Raw genomic sequence first — 6,975 nt, forward strand, 5'->3', positions numbered from 1 at the left:
TGAACTAATTAGAGCTCACTAAGTAGTACATATTGTTATATTCTCATTGTTTTACTTCTTGAATAGGGGCCTATGGCTATATACGAATCGAAACTGCATTCGGAAAGCGATTCCGTTTCCATGCATCGCCTACGTAGTCCGTAGCTCTCTCCCATACTGTGTAGCACTTAAAATCTCGAGTTCTGGGTTCGATCACGATGGGTGCTGCGAGTACAGAAGATGCATATCGTATTGTAGGATCATGTATGCATTTATTATTAACGTTTGGTGTGTGCGTTTGTTCGCCGCTGGCCGAGCGGTTCAGAATGGGGTTAACAGAGGCAAATTCAACACGTGTATGAGCATCCGAAGTGACGTGCTCGGTGCGTCTACAAAAGCCTTCAGCGTTACGTAATGCAGCGTCACGTGGGCAGTGACGCGAGGCGCCCGATCGGAGATGCAGAGCCAGCAATATACAAATACTACTAGACGAGGCGTTTGAGGAATGGGAGTATATCAGACTACAAAAGTTAGCGATAATTGTAAATAAGTAGTGGTGTATGGCATAGTGCCTTAAGGGGGTCTTCCTATGTGATGGGTTGAAAAGATCGATTTTTTTTCATAAATTGCTCCCTTAACATGTCTAGAATACGGTAGTAAAGCGATTTTAGAAAATTCGAAGTCGTTTTAAAGATACAGCAGGTAAAAGAAAGAGCGGTTCGGAGCGCTGAGTTGGCAGTTAGAAACTTTAAACGCCATTTTCTCAAAACTGTGTTTTTCAAACTTTCCTCCATTGTATCTCAGAAACGGCTGGACCGAATTACTTGAAATTTACAAGGCACACTCAATATATTTAAACGCATGGAATGAACTATTATCAATCGAAAATCCATTATCAATCAAAACTTCGATTTTTTTATAGCAAAAAACAAAAAAACGCCTAATTTGCAACTTTTATTTCAAATGTCTATCAAAAACCCATTTTTTTTATATTCATTTGATTATAGGTCATTCCGTGCTTTTAAGCCTACAAATTAAAACGCCGTTTATTTTTTTTTTCAGATAAGCCGATCAGCCGGAATCGTGGAGAAAGTGGGAGCTCTTTTTTTCGAGGCGTGGGTGTTCAGAGCGCTGTAAATCTAGTTTGACTGAATATTTTTAGCTGAAATTTTATATTTATACTGTCCAAATATGTGTTAATAAATGATAAAAAACTTGAAGCTCTAAATATTTACTGGTCGCAGAAAAAAATCCTAAAATAACCCTAAAAAACAGGCCGTCACATAGGAAGACCCCCTTAAGGCAAATTGCTGAAACTTTGGGGGTTGCTTAAGCCGAAATTACTGGTTAGTTAACCCCGAAGACCATGGTAAAAGACGGTAAGCTATTGTGAAGTAGCCAATGGGGTGTCAAATGAGCCTACCACTCATTAGGAGTTGCCAAACACCCTAGTGTTGAGAAGTTTGTTAGTAAGGTAGCCAAAAGACCCTAAATTTCGGGAATAGATAGCCCCCTCTAACATTCGGTGTTATTATCTAACAATAAGGTACGTTAACCGTACCCTGACATTTATTAACACGAAGATTAAAGAAACTGCAAAGAGATTTAAGTGTGAGCAAAACTAGCAAAACATGGCATCGTGTTTTAAGGCGAATTGCCGGATCTTCTCGTACCGTATTTTTTAAACGCTTTGAATTCTTTTGAAAAGTTCGCTTTTGTTCAAAGCAATCGCGTTGCGTAACTGTTTTAGATAATTAATATCAAAGCGCTTTTTGGCACGAAATTTATAGAAATGTAAACAATTTTTTTTTCTTTATAATCTCTATTTCATCCGCTGCTTTCGGCGCTCCTTCTAAATTAGAATTTAAAAAATACAACCATGAAGTGCTGTGTCCTTGTATATCGTTAATGTGTGCCATGCGATACTTGGTTCTATTCGTTTTGTTGGATTGCGTGCTCTGCTATTAGTAAACGCTATCGTAAACGCGGGCTGTGGTTGATAACGTGGAAAAAATAAAAATAGGAATACATATTTGTAGCATGAGCAAAGCGAAAGGCAAATCCATCATTTATAATATTTTTTTTACTTTCAAAATCCTTGTTAATAAATAGCCTATAAATTTTCATTTATGAACAATAATAATTTAATTTGCATGCACTCGAGCAAAAATCTCGAGGTTACCATAAAGCCATGGTAATGAATACCTCAACGATACTGAATATCATTTATAATCCCCGCAGTTAAAATAATATAGAAAATTATACGAACTGCTTTACTTAATTTTCTCATATGAGATATAGAGTAGAACCAATAATATAACATAATTTAATCATTGCATTTTGTTTTACAAATGGAACCATCTGAATATGCCCACAAGATCGACAAAAATATTACCAAAGACTTGATTTTGTTGTTTAATTTTCATTAGATGATATATTGTGTTAGTCCATCTCTCAACAACCTTGAATTTTGCGAACCAACATGTGGCAATTCAGCCACAGAGGAGCAAAGAGGGTTTATCATTAGTCTCAAATCAACTACAGTCTCAAATCAACCACATTCTCGATTCCCCCATAGTCTAAGTCTCAGTTATTCAAATCTGAGTCTCAAATATATTAAAAATGCTGTCTGAATCTTAAATATATTTTCAAGAAACGTGTACGTTTTAAGTTATCTTTATTTATATCAAAATTATCACTATCTGCAAATTGGCACAACATTTGTATCTCATTTAGAGCATGTACTTATTTTTTCAAAACAACGTTTATAGTTTTACTATAAAAATAAGAGGTTTTAACAAATTTAAAACAAACTCAACTGGGAACATATTTCGATGACCAGTACACCCACTGGCTTCTAAAATCAAAAAGAATATTCTGTGTGAATCTTCGGATCCACGGACAATCCAAGGTCGATTTTCGACTCGTCTCTCGGCGCATCAGATCATGGCATAGCAAAATAACATTGTCGCGTTAAAAATTATCATGTAAATCATTTTAATAATAACATCCTTTGGTTAGCAACAGTGGATAGAAGTATCATTTGCTTTATCGGATATCCTTTGTTTATAGCCACAGTAGTCTTGCTTTGCGGGCAGTAAGTGGCTTTGAAGGCAGTATCGCATAAAATAATATTAGTTCGGATCATGTGATCAAAACCCCTCCGAAAGCCAATGGTGATGTCATTCCCTGAACAAATAAATGAAATGAAGGCTATACACAGTATCTAGCAGTCCTGCCGCGATCTCATCGTTAACTACGCCGACGCATCGCAAACAAATTTTTTCGCAGCAATGTGTGCGTTCTTATATTTTGTTACACCGTTGTATTATACGGAGATGAAATATTTTTATTGGTATACATATAAATAAATAAAAATAATAATTATGCAAACATGTTACACAGGATATACTATTATGCATACGAAAATTAATATGTAAGAATATTATATATGAATTAATTAAAACAATTAAAATAATTTAAAAATTTTAGCAATAAAAAAACAAGAAATAGTAATTTTGGTATAAGAACGATTATCTCATCAGCAGCCCTATGCCACTTCCATGGGTGATGTAATAATGTATTATTTTTTATATTTATAAATGCTAATAGGGTTTAGTATACCCAGCATATTGCCCTACTAAAATCCTCTTTTAAAGTATACTTAACTAATTTTAAAATAATTAAATTAAAAGCTATTGCAAATAAAACAGTAGAGTTCAATAATTGCTCTACAATTCAATTCTTTCATAATTGCAGTACCATGGGCCCAGGTGTAATTAAAGTTAATTGAAATTACATCGAGGGTTAGAAAAAACTTATTGAATTATTTGTGAGCAAAAATTGTTTTTATTAGTCAAGAAAAGACTAATAAATAAAATAAATTAAATATTCAATACAAACTAATTTTAAGAAATTCTAACTTAGATTTTATTTGTATGATAAATACCAAGGGGATTTAATCATATCTTATCTTACACAAAAGCTATATGATATTGCGATAAGAAATACACTACAATTCATCACGTTTTTCATTTAAAACACATATATTCCAATCCGTTGAAAACAGAGCATCTTTGTTATAAGTATTCTGAGATTCTAGAAATATATCGCAGTCGCCTTGATCATGACCTAGCAAGTTCAAGTTTTGCATTACTTACTGTGAGAAATAACTTGTTCCGTCTTTAAATATTTATTATTTATGAGCACTCGATAATATTACACATATGATTAATTCAGTTACAAAATACTGGAGAACAGTCATTAAATTACCAGACATAACAATGGAATTTGGAGTTATGCAATATGCTAATTGTAAGAATATTATAATATGTTAGGTAAAAGACAATTTAGTAAAAATTTAAGGTGACAGAATAATTGTATAAAGAATCTTAGTTTTATTAGCAGAGAGCCTGGGCCATGGCTTCGTGTAGAACGCAAGCACCAGTTTGATATCCACCGCAACCAGCTTGATATCAAGCAGTAGTAATATTTAACTTGTGATTATACATCTCTACAATGATAGCAAGTATTAATATACGTTTGGATAATGTTGCAATTAATATTCCCATCACTATTAGAGGTGTAGCTAATATAATCTCATCGGAAAGAGAACGGTCAACCATTAGGCTAAGGCTAACAGCACTCCGATCTAAACAGAAGTACTTGTTGAAGATTTAACTTACTGTTTCACGAGAGGCAACCCATTGGTTAACTATTTTCTTATTATAAATATTTTAAAATCTATAACTATTAGATAACTAATAGTTATGCGTATGTTGCTACAATGCCCCCGAAACGCTATGCTCATTTAAGATCATATTTGAGACCTATGATCTCAAGTGAAAATCATGCATCCTACTGGGGGTTCTTATAAAAAATTTCAATGAAAGTCTTCCTATTAAAAGATGTTTTCTAAAAGTGTTTTAAATTATACTTATCACATAATGTCTTGTTTAGTGTTTTCCTGAAAATATTTTTTTACATCTGATGCTAATTGCCTACCACTTCCTAACCAAAGAGAATAAAGTATTTTATAGTTCTTCCGCAGCTATAAAATTGATTGTTAGTAAAAGTATTCCATATGATTCGTTCAACGTGAGTGGCCTTACAAACAAAATTACGTGCTTTATCGTAAACACGAAACGTCGGACGTAAAGTCGAACAATTTGCAGCCAGTATCAATAATAATAGCAAATGCAGCGAGTATCCGGTGCACGTACCGGCACCGCACTCTGGCTCTGGGCACTCCGGCTGGAACATATTGCGTAATTCTAGTATTTTTCATATAAAATTAATTGACTCGTCAGTCTCTTTAGAGAGCTGGAGCAATAAGGAGATGGATTGCTTGATTGAATAGTGAAGAGAAAAAGTAATTAGAATAAAAGATTATCGTAATATAATTGGATTTTAATGCATTTTGTTTAATTGGTGGATTTAAAAATGCATAAACTAATTTGTAATACAATAAAATTTGTATTATGATTAAATCACGCCAAGGGATTGACCCATCAATGATAGGCCATCATTCTTTTTCGAGGACTGGAGCAAAAAGACATAGTACATTGTTTAAATAAGTTAAGCCCAATGTCCATAGCACTTTTTGTGCTGCCTGATAACAAATAAAGAACAAAACAAATTATTATAATATATTGTCGAAAAAATTTAAACCTTTCTCAGATGAAGACTAAAATAATATTCTCAGATGAAGAAAAGAATATTGAATTAAAGAAATTAGCGTACATTTTCATAAATAAATATGTTTCTCTCATCAAGTTATTGAACGTAGAGTTGATGACATTTCCAATAATATTCTCTAAAACCTTAATGAACACACCAAGCAATTTGTTTCCTACTTCTTAGCTTTAGATAAAATAACCGATATCAAGAATACATCACAACCTATATTAAGTACCAATGCCCTGTACATTCCCAATTTTTTGACCAGAAGTATATGATGGGTTGCACGTGGTTGGTTTAAATAAATATTGAAGGGAAAAAATGATTGGCTTAAGATGATAAAATAGCAAAACAGCTTATAGTTTTAGAGATAAAACATTAGGAAGATATATGTTGAAATGTATATCAAAGCAATTTAAAATGAACCATGATGATAGATTGACTTATCAGCCTTTTCTAGATCTGACGCAATAAGAGGATAATGTTCAAATGAATATTGAAGAGAAAAACAAATTTTTACTTTTACATATATATAAACTAGTACCATATTAATAAAACTCAAGCCAAAAATAACATCATGATAAAAAATTGATTTATAAGCCTTTTTGAGAGTTGGAGGAAAAGTAAGTCGATTGCTTATGAATATTAAAGATAAATGTAATAAAAATAAATTTTTATAAAAATAGGCTCAAAATGTTAAAATTGATTATAGTTTTAAAAATAAATAACCCAGTGCTACAATAAAAATTACACCATAACAAGGAATTTCTTATCATGCATTTTAGGGAGCTAAGGCAAGAAGTAGGTGGATTGTTTAAATGAAGAGAAAATGTAATTATAATAAAAAAATAATGAAAATTAAATAATTTCTTATATTTTCAAACATTTCGTTGAATTAAAAGAAATATAAACTATATCATAACAAATTGTTGATTTTATTTTAAAATAAAATAACAACTATACTATGCCTTCCACGTCAATAACATTGTTTATTAATTATTAATTATCAACACGCAGCAATCAGAACAAATAAAACTCTATAAGCTATTTTGCTGGAGTCAAAAAACTCACTTAAACGAATGTGACATGCAACTAATATCATTTAGATGATTTTCCAGCTTCTGAAAATGGTGTGCAATGCCGAAAGACATGATGAAAATGTAAAAAATATGAAGGATACTTTTTCACGATATTTTTTGTAAATCTTGTAATATTTTTATATATAGAAGACTACTTTAATATTTAATTTTTCATATACCAGCTCTATTGTTAATTATTATTGGTGTACTATGTATACGCACGTTACGGGCGCTTACT

Source organism: Ctenocephalides felis, unplaced genomic scaffold (assembly GCF_003426905.1).
Source record: "Ctenocephalides felis isolate EL2017-DRISC unplaced genomic scaffold, ASM342690v1 CF-g0.4_SCAFFOLD_01492, whole genome shotgun sequence".
Lineage (NCBI taxonomy): Eukaryota > Metazoa > Arthropoda > Insecta > Siphonaptera > Pulicidae > Ctenocephalides > Ctenocephalides felis.